Source organism: Pyrgilauda ruficollis, unplaced genomic scaffold (genome assembly GCF_017590135.1).
Source record: "Pyrgilauda ruficollis isolate IOZ18807 unplaced genomic scaffold, ASM1759013v1 scaffold84, whole genome shotgun sequence".
NCBI lineage: Eukaryota > Metazoa > Chordata > Aves > Passeriformes > Passeridae > Pyrgilauda > Pyrgilauda ruficollis.
In genome coordinates, this window is record NW_024530377.1 from 846,918 (window position 1) to 872,446 (window position 25,529).

Genomic DNA, 25,529 nt, shown 5'->3' on the forward strand with positions numbered 1-25,529 from the left:
CCCAGCTCTGACAGGTGGAAATTGAACACACACCCCCAGCCACATCTTTTATTTGCAGCCCAAGACAAAGGGACATGAAAAATCATCCAATTCCATGGGTAGGGACACCTTCCACTGTCCCAGGCTGCTCCAAGCCCCAATGGACACTTCCTGGCCTTGGACACTGCCAGGGATCCAGGGGCAGCAACAGCTGCCCTGGGAAATCTGTTCCAGTTCCCCTTGGCACAAGCAGGGAGCTGAGAGCTCCTGGTCCCAGTCCCATGTCCCTCTGAGCTCTCACTGTGGCACTAACGAGGTTCAGTTTTCCAGGCATTAATTGCCTGTTCCATGCTGGCTCTTGGAGCTGTCGGGGTGAACTTGCAGAAGCTTAGCCAGCACTTTGTGAGGCACGTCATTATCCCACCTCTCCACCAGCCTTGTGAAATCAAAAACAGCTGTGCCAAAAGATAACTGTTTCGTAAGCACATCTCTCCTTGCTGAACTCAGAGGCCTCAGCGCTCAGGTAGTTAATCACAAATCAGACCGATTGTTTTATTAACATTAACAAAGCTCCTAATTTTGGCTTTCTGCCTTTGTGGAGACTCGGCTGTTCTGTCTGAAGTGACACTTTGAGAGGTCCCTTGTCTCATAAGTCTCTTCTTTTGGCTCGTGTTTTAAATTTACCATTTTCTCTTCTTTTGGTTCATGTTTTACGTTTCCCATTTCTTGTCAGATTTAACCAGTGAGCAGCCTATACAAAAATTTTAATGCTGATTTCTCCTCAAACATAGGAATTTTAACCTGCCTGGAATTTAAACACCACCCCCTCCTCACGCAGCCTGTAAGATTAAAACAGTAACTTGACACAGAGTTTTAAAACACAAACATCTTTCCAATCACTTCACTCTTGATGTGTTTTAAATTTTGGCAAAACGTAAAAATTTTGTGTTTACTGCTTGCCAGAATGCTGCACATACTCCACAGCAAGTGGAATGCTGCTCACCCTCTGAAGTAATTTATTGTTGTAAATCAAACTGCTGACTCTCCATTTCTAAACAGAGGAGGAATCACCAAAATTCAGCCTTTTCAACAGGAAGGGCTGGAACAGCAAAGCAGCTACCTTAGGATGGTTTGGAGTAATATACGTCACATGTTAATTTTATATATATTTGTAATTCAAACTCTAGTACCAAGTTTCATTTTGCCCTTTAGATAGAGCAAGTTTTCAATTACATAAAAGATGTGAGGAGGAAAATCTGATCAAAACAAGTCCCTGTGAGTGGGTTCAGTGCACAGAGAACCATTCAGGAGATGAACCCTGCCCCACCTCATGCACCATTGGATCTCTAACCTGACATTTCAAGGGAAATATTTATCCCCAAACATGTATTTTTATATATTTATATATATTTAGGTCCATTTGGTTTCCATTAAACTTGAAATACTCATTTAAATTCACAGCTCTCATTTCTCTTCATGTAAATGCTGGCTGTAAAAGACTGAGATCTGCAAAGCTGACAAAGTTGCTCTTAAAATCCTGTTTATGGCAAAGGGAAAGTGCACCTCATGTAGCAATAAAGCCATAAATTCACTAAAATCTTAAGAACATAATCATGACTAGTCCAGATCTAATAGTTACAGAAAAAAAAAATAGTGCTTGAATTCAAACTGATATCTGTGTGACTTTTAGTGGACCCTCAGTGGAAAGGGTCACAAGTTTTTCCTCTTGTTCAACAAGGAGATGCATGAAGTGCACATGAAATACCTGCTCAGATTGGATGGTGAATCAGGAGCTTAATTGGTTGAAAATCTACAGCTCTGCCTTGAGGGTTCCTCTCCATTTTAGCTGGAGTGCCTGAGAGCAGCTCTGCTCATTTGCAGTCCAATGATGTCAAAATCACCAGGCATGAAGGCACAGTTTGCTCCTGGTGAAAGCAGGAACAGTTTGTGATCATTCATGTTCAGAGTTGCACCAGAACAAAATATAATCGAGTCCAGCTTTTTAAGGGGAAAAAATAAAATATGGGAGGGCTGGGAGCTGAACCTATGGACTACAAGGGCCAGAGAAGGATTCCTGGGTAGGAAATGCAGCTGAAGAGGCACTGCCTGGAGAGTGGCCGGCCTTCAACACTTCTCCAGAAATCAGGGATATCCATCAGGAAAAGCTCTTGAAAAATCTCCTTTCTTATTCTTGAGAAGGAATGGACAGACACTTAAAAGGAGGATGCAGAATCAGAGGCTTCTGAGTGGCATTCAGGGGTCAAGGTTACTTGACGTTTTTGATACCAATTTTTATTTTGGTCAGGGAAGTATAATTGACCCGATTTAAATTAAGGTGTAATGGATTTGGATGGTATTCACATGAATCAGAAACATAGATTAAGTTTTGAAAGCAAAAGAGGCTGTATTTTGTTAGGGCCATGTACACCTGTTCATATAGTTACAAATGCAGAAACTTTCAACCCTTAGAACAGATGATAGAAAAGGCAGCAGATGTTTCTTTCGAAAAACTTACTTTTAACCTGGCAATGATATTTTTCACCTCACAAGTTGCTGCACTGTGTTCTGTTTTCATGCATTTTTTAAGGATTGTCTTGCTTCTTTCTAGGTTAAATGTTGTGGCAGGAGTGGCTGGAAAAGTGTTGTTAAAAACAGTTAAAAAGATGTTAAAGAGTGTTAAAAGTTTGTTAACTTCTGTGCTCATGGCATAAGGGCAGTCTGGCTCTTCCTTCACACTCCTCTTGGGAAATGGCACACAGAGAAAGGGGGAAAAGCAAATTCTGAATTCAAGAATCCTTTAAAATCTCCAGTGCAATGGAGCTAAGGAAAGCTTCCTGAGTGTGCACAGCTATTTCTTTGGGAAGAAAGCTCCCAGAAGAAGCAGCATTGCAGATTGCAGGAAACTTAAACATCTGTGAAATGCAGACTGTAAGTGGAGCTGAAAAGAACCCAAACCTGTGAAAACACCCAGTCAAACCACACAGACAACTTCATCTGGGCTCCCTCTGGTGCTGCCTGAGGCAAGAAAAACAGAACCCCCAGGCAACTTTATCCAGGCATCACTAAAGAGTCTTGTTCGGTGAGTTCCTGTCTAGCACCATTCCCACAGCCAGGGAAAGCATCCTCTGGATGTTTTGGGATTTTTAAAGGTTTGCTGGAGCTTTCACTGAGTCTCCGACACCTGCTGCTGTTTCTAAAGAGCCTCATCCTCACCAAATGCAGCTGAAATTTGGGTTCCCCGGGGTCTGCACAGAGCACCTGAGGTTTCTGCAGTTTCCTTGGCACTCAGGATGTCCGTGGCAGCTTTTCATGGGCAGGTTGGAAGTTTGTCTCCTGTTCTGTAGAGGCAGACAACTACTATTGCAAGAAGAAGGAAAAGCCAGCTTTGTTTCCATTTTTTTTAAATCCACAGCCTTGTTCTGGGGCTTAACTCCATCTTTTCTGCTCAGCTTCAAGAGTCTCAGCCTGCTGCCTCCTCTCTGTGTTTCTGCCTGCCAGCTTTCCTTCTTTCCAGGATGCTTAAACCTCTCTTGTTTTCCACTAAAAAAAGGGATCATGGCTTGCATTTGTTCCTCTCACAAATTCCAAGTGGACAACACTGGAATTAAGATTCAAACTCAGCAATGATTGTCCAGCTAAAAAAGACTCACCAGCCTTGAGTTTCTTATGAATTAGCTCCTGGAAAAAGATCCACAATTCAAAATGTCCAAATGAGTTCGTGCTTCCCAAGATTTGAAAGCCCAGCAGAAGCCCTAAAACACAGCCCCTGGGAGGTAACTAAAACACAGGCAAGTTTATAACGAAAAAACACACATTTCTCTTTATTTTCCATGTGCTAAGGAGGAAAAAAGGGAGGAAAAATGTTTCCTTCTGCTTTGCTTTCAATGTCCCAGTGTGTGAACCCACACCAGTCACTCCAGGCACGAGTTAAAAGAGGGGCTGAAAATACAAAACCTATAAATGTCTGTAACGAAAATACAAAACCTGTAATGGATGTCTAGACTTGGAGTCACTTCCAACACCTTAATATTCCTGCCCATGGGTAAGAACAAGGTGGGTATGTCCACTTTCAATCAGCAGCACATTCCTCCACATTTTCTCCTATTTGTTTTTATTCCACACAACTGAAGCTCAACAGCCCCTTTACAGAAGTTTAATTAGACAATTCCTTTCCCTTTAAAAATTTTACATTGAGTTGTCTCAAAAGGCACACAGGACTGAGGCATGGCTTTTATAGAGAGGAAAAAAAAAAAGAGTTGGACCACAAGGAGCAAATTAAAGCAATAGTTAAAAAATGAACTGCTAATTCAACCACATCTTCAATGGAAAATTCATATTACAATGCAAACACAAGCATATTTCTTTCTCCTTTGTGAGTTTAACTTGGAACCTCACCACAGCTTTAAAACTGGATGAAAAGCAAAGAGTTTTGGAGTGAGAATTTCTAGCATCTGTTTTGCTGTGGCAGCACTACAAAAAAAAAAAAGGCCCTTGTATTAAAAGATAGCTGAGGATGTTTGGCTCAGTTTTCTGACCTTGATGTTCATGTTGACACTGAGAAAATCTGATCACTATACCCTAATTTTTTTTTTTCTTTGTGCAAACTATAATTCTGCACTTTCCAATTATTTCTGATGTTATTTGAGAGACATTTCCAGGACCTCAGCATGACAGACAGGTCTTGGGGTTTTTTGCTAAAGGTTACAGGATGTACAGTTTGAAAACTGTCAAATTAAATAATCACACTGCAGTTACAGGAGGGCCACTAATAGGATCAGAGGTTTGGAACACCTCTGAGCTGAAGCCAGGCTGGGAGAGCGGGGATTGTTCAGCCGGGAGAAATCTCCAGGGAGAGCTCAGAGCCCCTTCCAGTGCCTGAAGGGGCTCCAAGAGAGCTGGAGAGGGACTGGGGACAAGGGATGGAATGATGGAATACGGAGGAATTGCTTAAAATGGCAAGAGAGAAGGTTTAGATGGGATATTGGGAATTAGGAATTGTTCCCTGGCAGGGTGGGCAGGCCCTGGCACAGGGTGCCCAGAGCAGCTGTGGCTGCCCCTGGATCCCTGGCAGTGCCCAAGGCCAGGCTGGACACTGGGGCTGGAGCAGCCTGGCACAGTGGAAGGTGTCCCTGCCATGGCAGGGGTGGCACTGGATGTGATTTAAGGTCTCTTCCAACCCAAACTATTCCATTATTCCATTATTTAAATTGGTGTCTTAGGTTGGAAATGGGGGTGTGTGTTCAATTTCCATCTGTCAGAGCTGGGGCAGTTCTCTGCTGTTCTTTGGGCAGTTTTTTCTTTCTCTCTCCCACAGCCAATCCTCCCTCCAGTCAAACCAAGACAACTGGTGATGGAATCCCCCAGCTCCCTTGCCTGGTGCTTGCTTATCCTGAGAGAAAGGTCTGAAGAAGCACCTTGTGCTACAGCAGTGCCATGGCCAGGGCCACCAAGCAGGAATTGTTCCCTCGCACCTCTGAGGACCTGCTTGGACCCTCAGTTAACCTCTGGGCTTCCAGTTGCTGCAGGAGGATGCAGGAATTCTAAGGGCAATTACTCAAGGGTAGGAATTCGCCCTGTGATTACAAAACAACTGACCCTGGGTACATTTTCAAGATTTTTTTCTCACCAGGAATGGTTAAAAAGTAGCCAGAATACAGTTCATACATAATCAGAGTTGTAATGAGGTGTTAAACATTGTGGAAGATGAGGTATTGGAAGCAAGGATTTAATACCAAAGTGGTTCCCTTCACATCACAGACAACTTTGTGCTTGAAGATTGAAGGTTTGCTGACAAATGAGTGCTGAATCCTGACCCTTGTGATATCAGCAGTGCTTTGTCATGTGCTTTCAGTCACAAGGTTTACCACTGGCATGATCTTTTATAGAAAATCAGAGTAGTATTTTTTCTCTTTGGAATGCATGGTGTGGTTTGATCAGTAAAAATACAAGATTTCTTTGTTTTACTGAAGTCTTCTTTGGATTCTTGAGTTTGCCTGCTGGGATGCCACACTGGGACTGAGTTTTGGCTTTCACAAGAAGCAGAAAAAGGGACTTTATAACAACCCCTGCAGTTAATGGATCTGTCAGAGTCTTTACACTACAGCCTCATTAAGTGCACTTTTAGCTGAAAACAATTGTCCTGTGACAGTGACAAGGAGAACACAAGCAAATAAAAAGTTTATTTCCTACAGGAGTGGACTAAATAATTGATTTTATATCCAAGTGATCTATGGGAAATGCAATGCCAGTTGTTCCAATACAAATAGGAAAGAATTAATTTCTCCACAAGGAAAATCCATATTGATCAGCCAAGCCTCATTAACCACTCACAAGTCAGACCATTGAAAGTAAACTTCAGGAAATCATTTTTTTGTGGCAATTCATTTCCCTTCCTCAGTGTGAATCAAGCAGAGAAGTAATTTTTTGAAGTGAAACAAACACTGGTTTGGTGATCCATAATCTCAGCTGGGCTTGTAATTCCAATCAGTTTGGAACAGCTCAGCCTCACAGCTCTGCTTCTGCCTGGGCTGGGGTTACTCCTCGAGAGATCCTTCTGTGGCTGACAGAACCATCCAGGATCTCATTTTCTGGGGGAGAATATAAATCAGCTGAGAGCTGATATAAACCATGGGTGCCACTGCAAAAGCCTGGCCTAGTTCCCATAAACAGAGTATGTGGTGAAAGGAATCTGCTCAGGGATTCTCCTGAGTTCCTGTGTTCCCAAGGGTAAAATTTTGGATGCCCCCCACAAGCACATCCTTGCAAGCTGTCCATAAACCAGGAGAGAAGCAACAGGAGTGAGTAGGAAGCCCTGACATCTGCAATCAGGCCACAGCAATTTGTGAGGCTGCAGTAAAAGATCTACTTCCAGATTTTTGGCAATTTGCCTTAGAGGAACCCAAAGGATCAGAGCTTCCTACTTTTTCTTGTTTCTTTACCCCTGGATTACCAGAGAACACGCAAGAGTGTGTTTGTGGGGGCTTTCCTGAATTCTTTAACATCAGTAGAAATCATGATCTCAGAGCTGTGCAGCACAAGGAAACCAGGTGCCCACATTTAAATTGAAACCTGCCAAATGTCCTGCTTGGGGAACACTTCTGCAAGTTTTCCAAGGAGAACACTGCAAAGGTAAATCTTGCCCTATCTTGTGGGGTGAGAAAAGTGAGAGACTTTCCTTTTCACATCTCAGTTTGCACAGATATCAGGCAAAATGACTGAGCCATCTCAGTGCTGTGCAGAGAAAAAAAACAGACCATGAGGAGCAGTGTTGGGGCTGTGCTGTGCTGTGAGGATCTGCCACCACCCCATCCCCAAACACCAGCACCAGCCTAAAGTGGAGTGACCCCCAGATGGAGTGATTGCCAGGATATCTGGAGAGGGAGATGAAAATCTATATAAACACACAGAACATGAAATTCTGCACTTGTCATGCTCTGACTTTGACCATAGCTCTTTCCTCATCACATCTCCCTAACGATGTTTGAAGATGGATTTGCTGCCAAACCATTTTTGCTATAATTACTTTTTTATATTCCTGAGCTGAAAATCAGCATGCATCAACACAGACATTGGTACTCTTCCATATACAATTTTTGTTTAATATAATTTGAGGCACAAAATCCTGAAAATCTAAGAAATTCTAAATCCTGCTGGCCCTGGCAGACCACAAACTCTCTGTCTATCTTTCCTAAGAGAAGACTGCTTCAATAGGTCTAAGAAGTTGAAAAGACCATTCCCTTGGTTAACTTTGACACCTGAAAATCACAGGCACTTCTCATTTGAGTTTTCAAGGTTATTGGACTATGTGCATTGTTGTATTTTCCTTGAACCATAAACACTGATAAGGTGATTTCAACAAAAGATCAGTTTTCACCTCAGAGGATGTGGGCTCAAGTTTGCCTGTTGCACTGTACTAAAACAAATATGTTTGTCTGAATTCTTCCAACCAAAGAGCAAAAACATCTCTGGGAGCCTGTGAGCTCTGATACAGAGAGAGAGCTGGCTCAGCTTTAGTCCATGTGGCCAAGGAGGCCACTGTCAGCTGGGCTGAATGAGGAATTGTGTGTCCAGCAGGAGCAGGGCAGGGATTGTCCCTCTGTGCTGGCTCTGAGAGGCCCCTCGAGGGCTGTGCCCAGTTCTGCTCCTGCAGGAGAGACCTGGAGGGGCTGGAGCGTGTCCAGGGCAGGGAACGGAGCTGGGAAGGGGCTGGAGCCCCAGCAGGGGCTGAGGGAGCTGGGAAGGGGCTGAGCCTGGAGCAAAGGAGGCTCAGGGGGCCCTTGTGGCTCTGCACAAGTCCCTGCCAGGAGGGGACAGCCGGGGGTGTCGGGCTCTGCTGCCTGTCTCAAGTGAAAGAATGAGAGGAAATGGCCTCAAAATGCACCAGGGGAGCTTCAGATTAGATATGAGAAAGAAAATTTCTCTACAAGAGTAGTCAGGCATTGAAATGCACTGCCCAGGGAGGTTTGGAGTCACTGTCTGTGGGAGTGCTCAGGAGGAGTCTGGATGTGGCCCTTGGGGACAGGGTTTGGGATGATGCTGGTGGGGCTGGGATGACACTGGATGATCCTGGAGGGCTCTTCCCACCTTGATAATTCTGGGATTCTCTGGTCTCTGCTTGCAGTTGTATCCCTGTGATCTCCTTGTAGTTGTGCACATGCAGATCTGTGCTGTAAGTCTGTGATTTACTCCAATATATTTAATTTGTGCATGTTGGATATAGAGAAAAATGACACAAAATTGTAAGTGACTGTGGAGAAATGGAGGCCAGAAAAGTTGTGCCTATTCTATAGGAGTAAAAGCTGAGCTCAGGTTTGTTTTTTTTCTCTGTGTGCTGTCATTTCTGTGGTATATTGTTAGTCCATTTCATTTACAGTATTCCTGAGAAATGCCAATGGGTTATTTCCCTAATCCAGATGCATCAAAAATAAAGTGATATAATATACTTGCAATTTTAATATCAAGGATAAAACCAGCAAAACTTTACAAAGAATCAGCACTATAAATGAGCCATGCTTTATGTATTTAATTTATCTGCTTAGTACAGAGGCAGCATCTGTTTTCCGTGAGATGCTGCTTTTTGAAAATTTTCTTTCTCGAACTCAGCAGCTGGAATAAATGAAATAGCAGCCAAATTAGTAGTTGGAGGGAATGATTCTGCTGGAATGAGGGCATGGAAGGACAATTGAGGAGGACAGTGGCAGGAGGAGTTGTAAGCTCGGGATGTCCCAGGAATAACTCCCAGGCTTTCCATACCCAGCTCCATCTCCGACAGGTTTTTTGCAGTGCTGCTGATTCCTCTGTTATCACTTTCCTCCCACAGAGCCGCAGGAAGCAGAGGAGTGAAGGAGAGGTTGCTCTGAACCCACCACACATCCATGATGTTGGAAAATTCCTGTAGGACATGGGCCACAATGTTGCAATAGGAATAAACCTGCCCCTCTCTGCTCTGTAACTGGAGAGCCAAACATTTTGGCCTCAAGTCACGTTCTTAAGCTTCTTCCTGGATTCCAGCTTCCAAAATACCAAAGTATAAATTCTCTTCTTTCTTCTTTTGCTCTCCAGCCCTTGGGCTCACCACCTCAACCTGCTCCAGCAGCTGGGAGTGAGGGAGCTGCAGGAGCAGGCAGGGCTGGAAGGACAGAGCCCCAGGAAGCAGCAGGGCAGGACAGGGGTGAGATGAACTTCCCAACCCTCAGCAGCTGCCTGCCAACACCCTCAGGAGGTGCCATCGGGGAGAGGAGCTCCTGGCTGCTGAGGAAGGACCAGGAATAAATGGAAAAAAAAAGGTATTTTGGGTGGGTGCATGGCAGAGTGGGCAGACAGTGAAGGGCTGGCATGGCTGGCCACAAGGAATAGTGGGATGAGTTTAAATTGCCTTTATTCCAGTGAAGAAAATTAACTGGGTTTTTAGTCATCCCAATTAAAGCTTTTACCACACTGCATTGTCCTGGTTAGAAGCAGGGCTCCATCATAACTTGAATAACCAAGATTCTCTGTTGAAATACATGTTTTCTCTGAGAGGGTCTGAACCTTTCTAACACAGGTCCCTCCAGGCTGCCAGAGAGAGCTGAGTGGATTTGAGAATAATACCTGGAATATTCTTCATTTCCTTTTCTCCATGGCTGTGTGGCACTGCAGAGCTCTGGTTGCTGGTTTTGAACCTTGTGGAAGGTTATTTTCTTTAACAGTGGCACTGGAATTAAAGTGTAAAATCCCCCTGCTGCCCCCTTCCCCTTTACAATGCTGAATGCAGCACCCACATGTGGAGCCCACCCAGGGAAAGGATCAGCCTGCCAGGACCTGGAATATTTTGGATGAGAAGCCCTACACAAATGCAAGATGATAGTGCTGATAGAATTAACTACCTTGTAGCTCTGTGTATGAGGCGTTGGAGAGGACTGAATGATTCAGAGACTGTGTTTGCAGTAATAGCTTTGCGCAAAAAAGGTCACTTAGAGATAAAGTGGCAGTTAATTCAAACCAGAATTTCAGGCTTAGCTTTGCCTTTTCCCCCCCTCTTTGAAGGAAATGAGAGGTGACACAATTGGATTAGCTACACATTTTAGGCTTTTTCAGAAACTGGGATATTATTTGCTGAAAAGATTGTAACAGTTCCAGGCTGATAAATGCAGTACATTGTTTTTGGCATGCATATCAATTCTTAAAACAAATACTCTTTACCAGAAATTTTGTAGAAGCTCCTTTGGACTCTGGACAGTCTATTAGGTAAATATGGGCTTTGTAGCACTATAGGAAAATGTAGAGTTTTACAGAAGCTTTTCAAAGCTTGGCAACACCATCCAGCCCAGCTTCCTTTACTTTATAACAAAGCTCTTGAGATAAGAAGAGTGAGGGAGATAGAGAGGTACTTTGATTGGCAAATGTGTCAGGAACAGAGATACAAAAATGGGAATCTGTGTGAGGCTGTTCCAGAAACCCAAGAGAAGCAAAGGACCTTTTCCTTCTCCAACACCACTGGGATGTCTGGGATCACAGGAGGTGAAAGTGATCCAGTCTGCCAAGGAATGTGTGAAAAGCTGCCTTCTAGAAAGTGCCTCTGTTCTGTGTGCATGCATTTGCCATCAATTACCAATGTGGGGGTACAAATTCAGGTTGTATTTACACACAGGTGCCCATCTCAATGCAGATATAAACTGCAATTATTTTAATTTAATTGACCTTCATTTCAGAAACTGCTGGCAGGTCTTCACAGAGGACCACTTCTCTTAGCCCTCTCCATCAGCCAGCTGGTTTCATCTTTGCTTGAGTTCTGTGAAACGTTTGCCTTGCTGTGGAACTCCAGTTAAGGAAGGATTCACCTGCTTTGGAGTCTGCTCCCAGACCCAGAACTGGCAGGACATCTTGTAATGTGCTGTGTCCAAACACTGTCTTGCCAAAGCTGGAACGAAATTGTCTCGTTCAGTTTTGATAGCTCCAGATTCCTGGAGGTTCAACTTATTGGAAATCCAGAGCCCTTTCCATGGCCTGGGCCTGATGGCCAAGCTCCAGGGTAAAAAAAAAAATCAGTGTGGCTCAGTGAGTTCTTCTGGACTGGGGGTGCCTTTTTGGGCAGCAGGGAGGAAAAGTCACATCAGGGCCCACAGTGTGGCCAGGACTAGGTGTTGCCCTCTTGCTGTCCAAAACCAGCTTATCTCCACCATCCAGGTGGGAATTTTGGGTGTTCTTGGGACAGACTCACTTGTGTGGCTCTCTGAGTTGTCATCCCCCACCTCAACTGGCTCAGTAGAATCTTATCCATGATATTCACTGGAAATCTTTTGGCTTTGGTCACAGTAGAGGTTTTTGCTGCTTTGATTCACCTGTGAAAGCACCTCAAACCTCCAAGCAGGGCTGTGTTAAGGGATAGCTCCTGCCAGTCCTCTAAGGTGGCTTTGGGTGATTTTAAGGCCACTGATTGGCAAGGATGAAGAAATCTCCCTGCAGATCTGCTGGGAAATATTCAAGGAAGTGATAAAAAACCAAGTGAAGGAAGTTATTGAAAAGTACACATAGTTAATGATGGTCTAGATGAGCAATAAAACAAGGCAATATGGGGAAAATGTAAACAAGCCAGGGCTGAAGTGAAACAAAAGAAGTAAAAGTATCTTGCAGAGCACTGAGAAAATCACTCTGAGACTGGATAAGCAGGCAGAAATCTGAGAGAATATCAAGAAAGCAAAGTGCAGAGCACTGTCCTAAGGGTTAAATTCTCTGGAAATGCAGTTGGGCCAATAATACCAACAATTAGAGGGGGAAAAAAAAAAGTGGTGAACCACATAGCCCAAAGGTGAAGTAAATGTGTAAGAAATATTTTGAAGCCTGCCTTAGCCAGCTTTAGGAGATTACAGCTCCTCCCTGCAATGCAAACACTGTGGACAGGCTCAGTTCCTGCAGCAGAAAACTTTGCTCCAAGAAGGAGTTAAAAGAAGGGATAAATAGCACAGCTGGCCTTTGAGGGACACAAACATCTGAAAAGGTGTATTGGAGCAAGTGGAGGTTGGAGGTAGCTGAGTAAAGAAAACAGTGGAATGAGCCCTGAGGAAAAGAGTTCCTTTCATTCCAGGCAATCCAGAGGTGTAATTCATTGTCCTGATGAAATCAATTGCCAACAGGCTGCACTCAAGAATTGGGGGAAGAGACAGAATGGTTCAAATCAGGGAATGTTGCAGTGGCCAAGGTTTCAGAAGCCAGGGAATACATGGAAAAGTGTGGAGAGGGCAGGTACTCCCTGTGAGTCCATTGTCAGTGATTCAGCTGAGATATGCTGTGGGAAGCAGAAGAAACACAGGGAGAAACATGGAATGGTTTGGGTTGGAAGGGACCTTCAAAATCATCCAGTGCCACCCCTGCCATGGCAGGGACACCTTCCACTGTGCCAGGCTGCTCCAGCCCCAGTGTCCAACCTGGCCTTGGGCACTGCCAGGGATCCAGGGGCAGCCACAGCTGCTCTGGGCACCCTGTGCCAGGGCCTGCCCACCCTGCCAGGGAACAATTCCTAATTCCCAAGATCCCATCTAAACCCACTGTCTTTCAGTTTGAAGCTGTTTAAAGCACTGATGAAAGCTCTGCTTGAACTCTTACATTACGGAGCCATGAGGATTTATGGGGTTAAGCAATTGCTTCACATATACAAAAATTCCTTAAATTTAGCGAATGGCAAACCAGTCTGATTTCACCATCATCCTTTTGGTTTCTATAAAAGCTGGATGTATTACAGAGCAAAGTCACTGCAAGTCTGATGTTAAGGTTCACATGCAGGTGCAATTGCAGATCTGCCAGACATTCTTAGGTTGCAAACAAACCTGGAGGAATTATTTAGCAATAATTGGCATGGGGATGCATGAGCTGCAGCTAGAAAAAGGAAGTTATAAAACAAGTAGATTGTTATGTGAACCCTGTAAGCTTCATCTTAGCCAGGCATTTTGTGGTGCTTGAGGTTAAAAGTGTGGCATTAAATTGTTACGTTTCATGTCAAATATGAATGTATCAGAACAGAGCATGAACAGTGTTTTGGTGGACTGAACAACATAGTCAATACAAGCAGATAATCAGGCACTTAAATGCTGAAGTTGGAACAATACTGGGTGTAATATAACAATCATTTGGAAAGGAAAATGCTGGAAAGGAACTCTGAGGAGAAGGATCTGGGGTCCTGAGGGACAGTGAGCTGTCCATGAGCCAGCAGAGTGCAGAAGGCCTGGGGGTCATCGGGATGGGCATTGCCAGCAGGTCAGGGGTGATCCTGCCCCTGTGCCCAGCCCTGGGGACACCTCTGGGTGCTGTGCCCAGCTCTGGCTCCTCAGCACAGCAGGGCCAGGAGCTCCTGGAGCTGAGCAAGGGCCTGGAGCAGCTCCGTGCCCAGGAAAGGCTGAGGGAGCTGGGGCTGCTCAGCCTGGGGAGGAGCCCCAGTGAGAGGGGAACCAGCCCTGGCTGGCCCTGGTGTCCCTGTGTCTGTCCCTGTCTGTCCCTGTGTCTGTCCCTGTGTCTGTCCCTGTGTGCAGAGGTCAGAGCAGGCCCAGGCTCTGCTCCAGGCCCAGCAATGGCCCCAGAGGCACGGGCAGGGCCTGAGCCCAGCAATTCCCCTCACAGGAGGCACAACTTCTGCCCTGGGCAGTGCCCAGCCCTGAGCAGAGCCCAGAGGGGCTCTGGGGGCTCCTCCCTGGGGACATTCCAGAGCCACCTGGACACAGCCCTGTGCCCTGTGCTCGGGGATGGCCCTGCTCCAGCACATGTCCCCAGATGAAGCTGTAGTCTGGCGGGTGTGCAGCCTCACAGACCAGACCTACTGGAACAAATACATTTGTACTCCCAGAGACCTTTGGACAGCTCTAGTCTTTATTGGGGACTGTAGGGAGACTGGCTTTTCCTGTCTGTACAGTAACTTTCAGACATATTTTCTGTGGATGATAAAATCAGGAGAATGTGTGGGGGTATATGAGGCCACCTGGGTGCAATTTCCTAATAGCAGACGTGGGGTTTTGTTCTGGTGTTGTTTGTGGCTTTGAGTGCTGCTCAACATCTTAATCCTAACGCATTGGCTGTGGTCTGTAAAGCCCCTAGAGAGCATTTTCAACCATGGATACCTGTAGTTCAGCGTCTATATCCATGTTTTAAGGCTCTGCTTTTGAGAAATGGAGAATATTTAATGTCCTTGACACTGATTGACCCAGCCTGTGGCAATGGATGGGAATGTGCAACCCTTCACTTCTTAATTAACTGCTTGAGAAAAGCAAGTGTCCTGTGTTAGAGACACTCAGAGGGACAAAACAGACCCAGCCTCCTCTCCTGGTATCTTGAAGATTATATTTAACACCACTTTTCAATAGTTGTCCCTGAAACCAACTCCTGATATAAACACTTTGGAGTTAATTATCATTAAAGGAGACTCTTGGTCAGGGCAGTATCTCTCAGTTAAATCTCTCTTTTCTTCACCTGCTGCCATTTGCAAGCCTAAACAGCCCTCACAAACATTAAAATCGGGAGAGCTCTGATGTGTTTTTCATGCCTTTAATTTTCTCCTTCACATGATGGATGGTGGGATTTATTGTAGCTCAGAGGAACAAACCAGTTGTTATTTGATCTGCCCCAGGCAAGCTGCCCTGGCAACAGCCAAAAATAATAGCCATGGTCCCTGAAAAGATTCTGCTTAGAATTTCTGAAAGAATTCACCTTTGGGGCAGGGAGCAAGCATGGAAAAATGCAGCCCCAAAGGTCAGCATTTTGCAATGCTCGTGCCACATGAAAATAGGTGGTTGTGATGGAAACTGTGGTGCAATCCTGGTGACAATGGGTGCAGCCAGCATCCCTGTCCACCTTCCTGTCATGGAGCCATCACTTGCTTCCCCTCTCATATCATGGATTGGATTTTACTTCCTCTCAAAGCTGAGCTCTGCACATCAACGATGAAAACTGTTTTCTACAAAAATTTGATCTTGAAGTTGGGCCTTTTCAGCCCTGTCTGGACAAATGTTTGCCTTTGGTGTTTGGAAGATCACTTTCCATATCTCTTGTGCCATGATCTCAGTTGGTGATAGCAAACTTCAGGACAGTCTTTGTACACACACCCTGTACTGAAAACTCTGTGCCCTTCCCTTTATCACCCTCTTTTTGTGCACTTTCTGTAGTGTTCCATGCTCTGTCAACCTCAGGAGTTGTCTGTAGGCTCACTTCTTAATCCTCTTGGATAAAGTTTGGCAAAAGTACACACTGCAGTTCCTTTCATTCAAGCCAGAAGTTATTTTTTCCAGGAAGACATGTTTAAAAATGCACAAAGGTACTCATTTAATTTGCTCTGCTTTTTTACTGCTGCTTCCTGAGAGTCCATCTAGTCTGACTATCTGAAACCAGTAGCAATAACGCTACATTTTTGTCCCAAATAGTCACAGCTCAAAGAAATTCAGTAAAGAAAGTTCTAAAAAGGTATTTTTGCAGGCCTCTTATTGGTGCTCATGAAAAGAAGTTTCCAAGTAAAATAAACCATTATTTCTCAAGTTATCCTAAAGCAATACTCCATTAAAATATCCCTGAAGATTTAAACGTAAGGAAAAAACCTGATCTACTTGCTGGACACTGCTGAGAAATGGGTTTGAATTAGAGAATTAGAGAATTAGAGATTGTGACTCCATGGTTGGACGATGCAGAGTGGACTTTGCAGATTTAGCGATCCAAACAAACTGAAATATGATTAGGAGAGATTTCCCTTCCCACTGCTGTCCTCCAAAGGGTGCTACTGAGGATACATGAAATTGAAGATGAAAGTTTCTCTTTGACTGAGGATTGCTCCTTGTGTCGCATCAACAGGAGGGATCCAGTGATTGAGGAGCTGGGGTTTTCTGGCAGTTCCCAGAAGGATTCCTGGTCATCAGGGCAGCTATTAACTAGGGAAATTCACACTTGAAGAGAAACCACAGAACACCCAAGAGAGAGACCACCATGGGTCCAGGGGAGGAAAATTATAGACCAGGCAAAGCTGCCTCTGTTTCTTGTGGTCAGTGGCTCTGACAGCTGGCTGCTTCCAGCCCTGCCTCTCCATCGTCCCCTGGAGCAGCTCTTCTAGACCATAACCCTGGGTCATTGCTTGGGCCAGACATCCTGCTTGCAGCTGAGAACAATACTGAGGATTATGTCTTGTAGAGCGTAGTTTTCCATGAGCATGGATCCAATCCTACGGCAACAAATCCAGCCTCATGTTACAGCTATGACCTGAGGGACCTGGAGACTTGTCTGCTCTTGGAAGTACTGCAGCAAGCATCTTTGCCTGCTGGGAAGCTCCCAGTGATGTGAGCAGAACTTCCCCATGGGGATGTTCATGCATCCTGCTGGCTCGTGGTGTGGCAAATCGAGCATGCACCCACCACAGAGTATCACAAAGCAAAGATATGAGGACCAGTTCCAGGAATCTGAGGTGAATTTTTGCTGCTTTGGACATTTTGACCAGATTGGCAGGGGAGGGGAAATTAAAATCCCTCTTGGATCTGAAGCCCATTGTCATTTTTACTCTGGTGTGGAAAGCCAGCTTGGATTTGAATTCCTGTTTGTGAATCTTCCCCATCTCTGGGCAAGAACCAAACCCAGAAGATGCTCATTTCCACAGCCAGGGAGAAGGCAGCCAAATGTGCCTGGGAATGAGTGACTTTTCTCAGGAGCTTGTTTTTCCTCCAGAGCTCTCTGCTACCTGGAAATCCTTTTGCTATCTTGGGTGGCAACATGTCAGTATTTCTGTCATCAAGAAGCAAAAATTCTGGGCAGAAACTTAAATTTGGAAGCTGTCAAAGTCCTTCCATCCCTCACAAGACAGCAGTGGAGCTGGGGGTGTGAAACCCTGAGCCAGCTGGATGAAGAACAACCACCTAATGTGAGCAGATAAGACACATCTCAGCAACTGGAGCCTTCTCATATCCAAACTCGTTGGGATGAAGTCTTGGAAAGCTGCGGTAACAGGGTTTCCACAGAGGTCACCGCTCGCTTCATTGAGAACAGAGCTGGGCTCTCCTCAGCCAGATCCTTCTGTGTGAAGCTCATCAAGCAGAATAAAATCCTGTTCCAATTATGTGCTTTCCATGTGCACAAACCTCCCCCAGGAGCAGCAGTGTCAGCCACAACCTCTCATAATGCAAAGAGCATATTGTGGAGGGCTTGGGCTCAAACCACAGCTTTAACCTGGAGCGGGCTGGGAAAATGGGCTGGGAATTCCTCAGGGTGGCCACTGCTGCAATGTCAACAGAGCTGTGACAAAAGAAAAAAGGTGGAAAAATGTGTGTTGAGCATGCTGGGAGCACATGTAAGAGGGGAGAGTGTGGTGTCTTGTTTTTTGGAGTGTGAAGATTCCTGTCCCCATTAGCATCCACAGGCCTGGCCAGCACAGGAGGAGCTGGAGCTGCTGCAGAGAGCCCAGAGGAGGCTCCAGGATGAGCAGAGGGATGGAGCAGCTCTGCTGGCAGGAAAGGCTGGCACAGCTGGGATTGTTCAGCTGCACAGGAGAAGCTTTGGGCTGAGCTCAGGGTGGCCTTGCAGGGCCTGAAGGAGCCCCAGGAAACCTGGAGAGAGACAATTTCCAGGGCATGCAGGGACAGCACACAGGGAGTGACTCCCAACTGAAAAATTACAAGTTTAGGTGGGATGTTGGGAAAAAATCCTTTCCTGGCAGGGTGGGCAGGGCCTGGCACAGGGTGCCCAGGGCAGCTGTGGCTGCCCCTGGATCCCTGGCAGTGCCCAAGGCCAGGTTGGACACTGGGGCTGGAGCAGCCTGGCACAGTGGAAGGTGTCCCTGCCATGGCAGCAGTGGCACTGGATGATTTTGAAGGTCCCTTCCAACCCAAACCCTTGTACAATTCCCTGAATTGCATTTCCTGCAGCACCTCCAGGTCCAGTGTTTTACCTTTATTTAATAGGAAGCTCCATAATGAATTTTAACCCTTTAAATTCTGTTTTTATCAAGAACTTCCTCAGTAAGAATCAGGTGAGGGGTTTGATGAAGAGATGAATACTCTAAAGCATATGGGAAAAATACAAAAACTAGAGGACTGTCTTCAAATAATTGAAGAAAACACAGAGTACATAAAGCACAAATATCTGTGTTTACCAAGACAAGGCTCAGCTTTACATGTGGATTTAGTTGTGTACAAGCACAAATAGGTGTTTAGCAGTTCTCAGATGACACCTCTGCCTGCTCAGGACATCCTTGTTTTGGGCAACACCCATTTCTCTGGTTTTTATAACAATGCTTTATATCCTGGGTCTGATTTTTAACTCATAATTTGGGGATTCCCAGGAACTGGAAAAAAAGAGATAAGGCTTGAAGAGTGGCTGTGGCTTTTCCCCATGTACACTGCACACATCCTTTTGAGCTGGACCATGTTCCACATGAGAAGCCCAAAGCACTTTTTCAGTAAAATAACTGATTTTTAGATCAAGTTGCAGGTGCAGATTTGATAAGTATGGCTAACTTTTATGACAGGGATCCAGTTTTATTGTTATTTTCCTTACTTAAGTTCATCCAGAGCCAACATAAAATCTGAAAATGCCCTGAGCAAGCCTCTTATCACCATGGGGTTTCCTGCTCAGCTTTATTGAATGCTGAAGTTTGGATCAGTATTTCAACATCTCTGGCCCACAGAGTATGGCTAACTTTTCTGACAGGGATCCAGTTTTATTGTTTCTTTTCCTTACTTAAGTTCATCCAGAGCCAACATAAAATCTGAAAATGCCCTGAGCAAGCCTCTTATCACCATGGGGTTTCCTGCTCAGCTTTATTGAATGCTGAAGTTTGGATCAGTATTTCAACATCTCTGGCCCACACTTTTGAACTCACCTTTGGTTGCTGCAAGGAAAGAGATTTTTTAGCCCTGGTAAATCTGAAGGGAAAAAAAGAAAATTTATGCATTTTGGAGGGTACGAACTGACAATTTAACTTATACTTCTGGCCCACCTCAGCAGCAGTGTGGGAACAGCCCCAGAGCTTGTGGGCATAAGTGACGCTTGTTTAAGGTGGAAAACTGTGCAAAGAAAGGTATTTACATTTTTAAATCATGCACACAAAGCTTGAAATCTGAACTGTTGTGCATCTTTCAGAGCATATCCTCATATTATGAGCTTCCAAAGGCCCCTCACACTACAGTGGATTTAATGGTCACCATATTCCAAAAATCCTGATTTGGGGGATGTGTGGGAATAGCACATTATTCATTTATGATTAGGGCAGTTTGTCGAACTTTACCCAGAAGAAAGAAGGGCAAAGGTTTAATTGGGGATTTTTAATAATGTATAATCCCAGCAAAACATAATTTAACTGGATAGTGAAAGAGAAATCCTGGTGTAGTACCGTGATGAAGATCTGCAAACAGAACAGCTCATCTGAAAGCAGGAAAAGACCTTCACAGGCATTTTTATATATAAATATAAATATATTTATAGCTGTTGCCATCTCCCTCATGGTAAATATAGAGAGACACCAGTGCAACAGGTTCATGGATTCAGGGAACAATCCAAGTCGTGTGAAATTCTTTAGTCTCTGGCAAAGTGGAAAAAAAAAAAAAATCACCTCTAAGTGTTGCCCTTTTAAATGCAAAACAGCTGCTGCCTACTGGCACTGCCTGAATGCTGCACTTGACAGCAGAATTCCAGCTCCTGCTTTCCTCTGGTCTCATATCATGGCATTATTAATATCTGTTAATGGCATTTACATCCCTGTTTAGCAGGGATTTGGCTCTGCTGGTGTGTTCCCTGGGAATTTGGGGTGGGATGGGTTAGGTTGTTTGACGTGCTCCTTCTCCCAAGGGAAAGGGAAGGAAGTTATCCAGGCACTGTGGGATGTGCCTGCAGGTGATGCTGAGCTCTCCTGTCCTGGAGTAGCTTGCTGGGATTTGGAATTCCCAGGAATTACAGTGTAAGGGCATCAGAATTACAGATCCAAGGGCATCACATGAGCCTTTCTAGTGCTGCAGCATCTTCCCTTTCCCTGCTGCTGTTTGCATTCCCACGGAATCCCATCAAATTCCAGTACCTGACTCCATCCTGCTCAAATCACCCCTGCCTGTGCTCTCTGCAACTGGGAGACAAAAGCACCCAGGCAAACCCAGAAAAAGCCATACAAGGAAAGGAGTGTTGTGGATAAACACATTGGAAAATTTGCTGGTCAGGGATTTCAGCTGCTGCAGCTCAGTGTGTGACAACCATAACCTGAATTGATTTCAGATGAGTTTCAATGTCCCTTTTGCCAGCAGGAAAGAGGTAATCAATAACGTTGACTTTTTAGACTTCTTCCTCTTTTCTTAGCTTTATACAACCACTCATAACCTTATTTATTTAGGAAATAAGGCCTTTCAGGGACTTTGATCAGCCTGGCTGAAGTTTCTTCAAAGATTAACTGACTTCTTTAGCAGTAAATTCGTTTCCTCTGAAGCAGGTATTTGCTTACCACATAGCTGGGTGTTGAGAGCTGTGCAGTTATAAAGTTTGCTGGGCTCAGCTGTAGATTTCCTTAACACACACTGCTGACATCACTGAGTCTCCTCTCGGACTCTTTTTCTTTTTTTTTTTTTTTTTTCCTCTCTTTCTCCCTCCCTCCCTCCCTCTCCTCCCTCCCTGTCTCCAGTTTCTTTATTCAGGTAATTCCAACTCAGGCTTATTTCAACTTGTTTTTGACTGACAGCGAGGGAAGGGAGACTCTCTGAGGGGTTTGTTTTGTGCTGGATTTTTTCTGGTTTTTTTTTGTTTTTTTTTTTTTAAATGCACACATGCTTTATTGAAAAGCCACCCAATCTTCTATAAAAAAGATTGTTTGACTTGTCATGACGATAACATCTAGTAAGGAATCTGAACATTGCTCTTTTACAGGTAAGAGGTATTTGTCAAAAATCCATACATGCTTAGCAGTGCTTTGGGAGCTGTGTGGAGCTGGAAGCTAAGGAGTAGGTGCTTTTCCTATTTTTTCTATATTTTGGTAGTTTAAGGATTTAGAAACTGTATGTAAGAGAAAAAATGTTTATAAACTTGTGCCTTTTCCTGGATTTTGACATAGAGGCAGCTCAGCAATTAAGCAAAAGCTGTCACGGTTTGGTCTTTCCACTGATGTAAAGCACTGAATGTGGGGTTGGTAATGCATGGGGCTGAGATTTTTCTATATTGGGGAGGGGGACAGATGCTGAATCTGTTTTTGTCACTGTTTGCCTGCCAGGATTTTTTCCCTGTAGAAATCTAGAGTGCTGTTTAGAGTGTTGGAATCAGAACTTTCAGCCAGCTCTTGCTCTTTTCTCCAGTGCAGAAATCAGTTTTCATTGGCATGGTGGGAAAACCTGCCTGGAACTTTCTCCTGTCCCTGTTACCTTTGTGTACAGGAAAAGAGAATGTCAGTTTTCTGTGGAAGGTGTAAAGAATGTAAACATGTCTGAGTTGGAGAACTTCAGGCATTGTCTTCCAACTTTTGCCTGTGTCTTCACACAACTTGTTTATGACAGCTCTGACTTCTCATAATCACAATCAAAGCCCGTGGTGCAAATTCCCCTCTGCTTTTCTACTGCCTCCCTTTTTATTTTCACACTGGGATTGGGCTGCAGTGAGAGTTACAGATAAAATCTCCTTTTCTCCATGAGGTGCTGGTTGTGAAGAGGAACAAAGCTGGCTTTCCTTTGTGAACCAGGAGTATCCACAGCACTTTTTCCCTCCCATATTGTATTTAGAGGCATTTCCAGGGTTTTTCTGATCACAGTGTCTTTGTGGTTCCCTACCAAGACTGTGTTTTCTTGTGATTTTTTTTTTTTTTAATTGAGAGGGAAGGAGAAGATTTGCTGCTAAAGAAATGGCTTCTTTATTTCCCTGGTTATAAAATGTCACAATGCTCTCTGCCCTCCCTAATAACCAGCTAACAGGAGGGAGGAAGCAAGCCTGGAGCATAACACGGTGCTGCTTGTACAGAACAAACTGGCATCACTTTTATAAAGCAGAGTTGTAGACCAGACCAAAAACTTCCCCAGGAATTTCATCCCAGTAAATGAGGCATGGCCTAGAGACAAAAACAGCAGCAGATGACTTGGGCTTCAGTCTTCCAACGTACATACAATAATTCAGTCTGTTACTTTTTATAGAATTTCAAATGAAAGCAAATAATTCTTTTTTATCCTGGCTCGTCATGCAATGAAGCAAACAAGCCATTAGCACACAGCTAATACTGCTAATTGCAGCTGAATTTTTTATTGATTTATCCAGATTTCATTTAAGCTGTCTGGAATATTATTTCTGCCTCCTGTCCTTTTTCCCTCTCCTCAGACACACAGTCCACAGAGACAGGCTGTGTTCTTTGGGAACAGGTGGAGACCAATGCTGGAAAGGACCAAGAAGAACAGAAATGTTACTGTTTTACATGCTGAACCTCTGAGCATTTTGAAATAGATTTTGATTCACTTTTTCTCAAGGAAAAACAAGGCAGGTTTTGAGGTGATGTTTTTTTGGTTTGTTTGCTTGGCAGAGGGAAAGGTCTTTATCCTTAGAGGCACCTTATATGTGTATGAAAATTATAAAAATAATTGATTATTGCATGAAACAGTTAAAATCAACTTTGTCAATTTACTAGGAAGGAATTTATTAAAAGCTAAATATCTGAAGGCTGAGCTGTCCTTATCCCCTTGGGATGACAGAAATCATGAATGACTTGAGTGAGTTATTACAGGCTTGAGCATCATTTCAGCATTCAGTGTGTCTGGATGTGTTAGCATGGCAAAGGGCTTGGAGTTAATATGGCAAAGAGCTTGGTGATATGGTAAAGAGTTTGGTGTTAATATGGCAAGGAACTTGGTCTTAATGTGGCAAAGAGCTTGGTCTTAATATGGCAAAGAACTTGGTGTTAATATGGTAAAGATTTGGTGTTAATATAGTAAAGAACTTGATGTTAATGTGGTACAGAACTTAATGTTAAAGTGACAAATAACTTGGTGTTAATGTGGTAAAGAACTTGGTGGTAATATGGTAAAGAGCTTGGAGTTAATATGGCAAAGAGCTTGGTGTTAATATGGTAAAGAACTTGGTGGTAATATGGTAAAAAGCTTGGTGTTAATATGGCAAAGAGATTGGTGTTAATGTGGCAAAGAGTTTGGTGTTATGTCAAGGAACTTGATGTTAATATGGCAAAGGACTTGGAGTTAATATGGCAAAGAAGTTGGTGTTAATAGGGTAAAGAGTTTGGTGTAAATGTAGAAAAGAATTTGGCAAAAATCATGTGCATGTTCCTGGAGTCAGCAGGGAAGAAGCAACTCTGAAGGACTGGCTGTGCATGAACTGAAACTCCTGCTCACACTGCCTGCCTGTGCTGTGAAATGCACATGGATCTATCACTAACCAGAGCATCTCTGCCTTCTCCCAGGAGCAGGAAAATGTCCTGTTTGACCAGGGAATTGTCTTTGTGTGGCCAGCACACCCTGGGGCTCACAGCAAGGCAGAGGTCATGGCCAGGCAGAAAGGGAACGAGATGTGACAGCACTGAAGCTTTAGGTGTTGTCACCCTTCACTGGACAAATATTGCTTGGACATGAAGAGGGATTTTTGGGGTAATCCTGCAGTTCTGGGATAAATCTGCAGAGTTTTGGGACCTCTGAAGTTCTTTACACCCACTGGGGAAAAAGGGGTTTGGCAAATTTCATCTTCCAGCAGAGCCTTCTGCAAACCTGCTGCCTCTGGTGAAAGTGTTGGGACAAGGGCTGGTCCCATCTAAAATCATATTTAGTTCCTTTCTGGTTGTTTTTTCTCATGGAGATCCTCAGCTGGATTTGTCTGTGCTCAGAGAGCCACCTTCTCTTTGTCATGACTCAAAAATCATAAAATAAAATAAATTTTGGCTGGGACAATAGTGCAACCTGATCAGATTCATTTAATCTCCATTGTTTTTACTGAGAGGTTTCACTGTTGCTTCAATCTGGTTTCATATCATGAATTTATCTAAAATTAGCACTTTTGCACTGAGAATATGATAAAAATTCTAAAAATGGTTATCTCTTCAATATATTACCATAATCTGTAGGAAAGGAGTATATATAACAATGCACCTACTTAGATTACTTTTTTTAAAGGATGTATTCTTAGCATGAACTGATGAAGAGAAATTTCAAAATTTCCCCTTTTGCTCTCTAAAATTATACAGCCTGACAAAAACATAAATAAAATAAAATAAAATAAAATAAAATAAAATAAAATAAAATAAAATAACCAGAAAAAATAGGAAAAAATAGAGGTTTACATTTTAACCAGTGAATAAATAAATTTTCCCGGTTAAATGATTTTAATTTAATTTTTAATTTCCCAAGGAAAATTGCAACCAGAAAAATGTTTTTGTGATTTTTCTGACCTTGTTTGTGAAATTTTCCCAAAGTTTCCCCTTGTTTTCTGCCCAGGAATAATCCACTCCAAGCTGCCCACCCTGGACACTTCCATGCCAGCTGTTCTTTCCTGAACCCTCTTGTCCCAGCAAACAGACTTTGATTTTCAGAGAAGACCAAAAGTGTATCAGCATCTGGGAGGAGGTGTTGGAATTGCAATCCTGATTAATTTCCTTATGTAAATAGTAAAAATTTCTCACAAAAATAGGATGAAAACTAGAAAACTTTTTAAGGCAACATTTTATTTTAGGCCCACATTGAGTTGTGTTGACTGGCACAATTAGTGGCACTTGGTAGTTGATCTCTAGACTGTTCCCAGCTTAATATTTTTTGCTTAAAACTCCTTTTTCCCTAATAGGCAGAAAATTAATTGTTGTAAGGGAGTCTGTTGGGGTTCCTGGTCCTTGAAGTACTTTCCTACTCTGTTCTGTTGTTGCAGTCTAAAAAATTATCCAAAGAAACTCCAAACCATCAAAAAAAAAAAACCCAAAAAACAAACCAACCCTGAACCTTAAATATATAATTTTGAAACAAAAATGGATAAAATTTCACTATATTTTTTGAACAAAAATGTACAAAATTTAGCATTGACTTCTTTTCTTGTCAGAATAAAATGTCCAAAGCTGTGACTTGATCATGACCCAAAATAATGCTTATTGGTAATAAATCTCTCAGCTCTTTTTTAAGGTT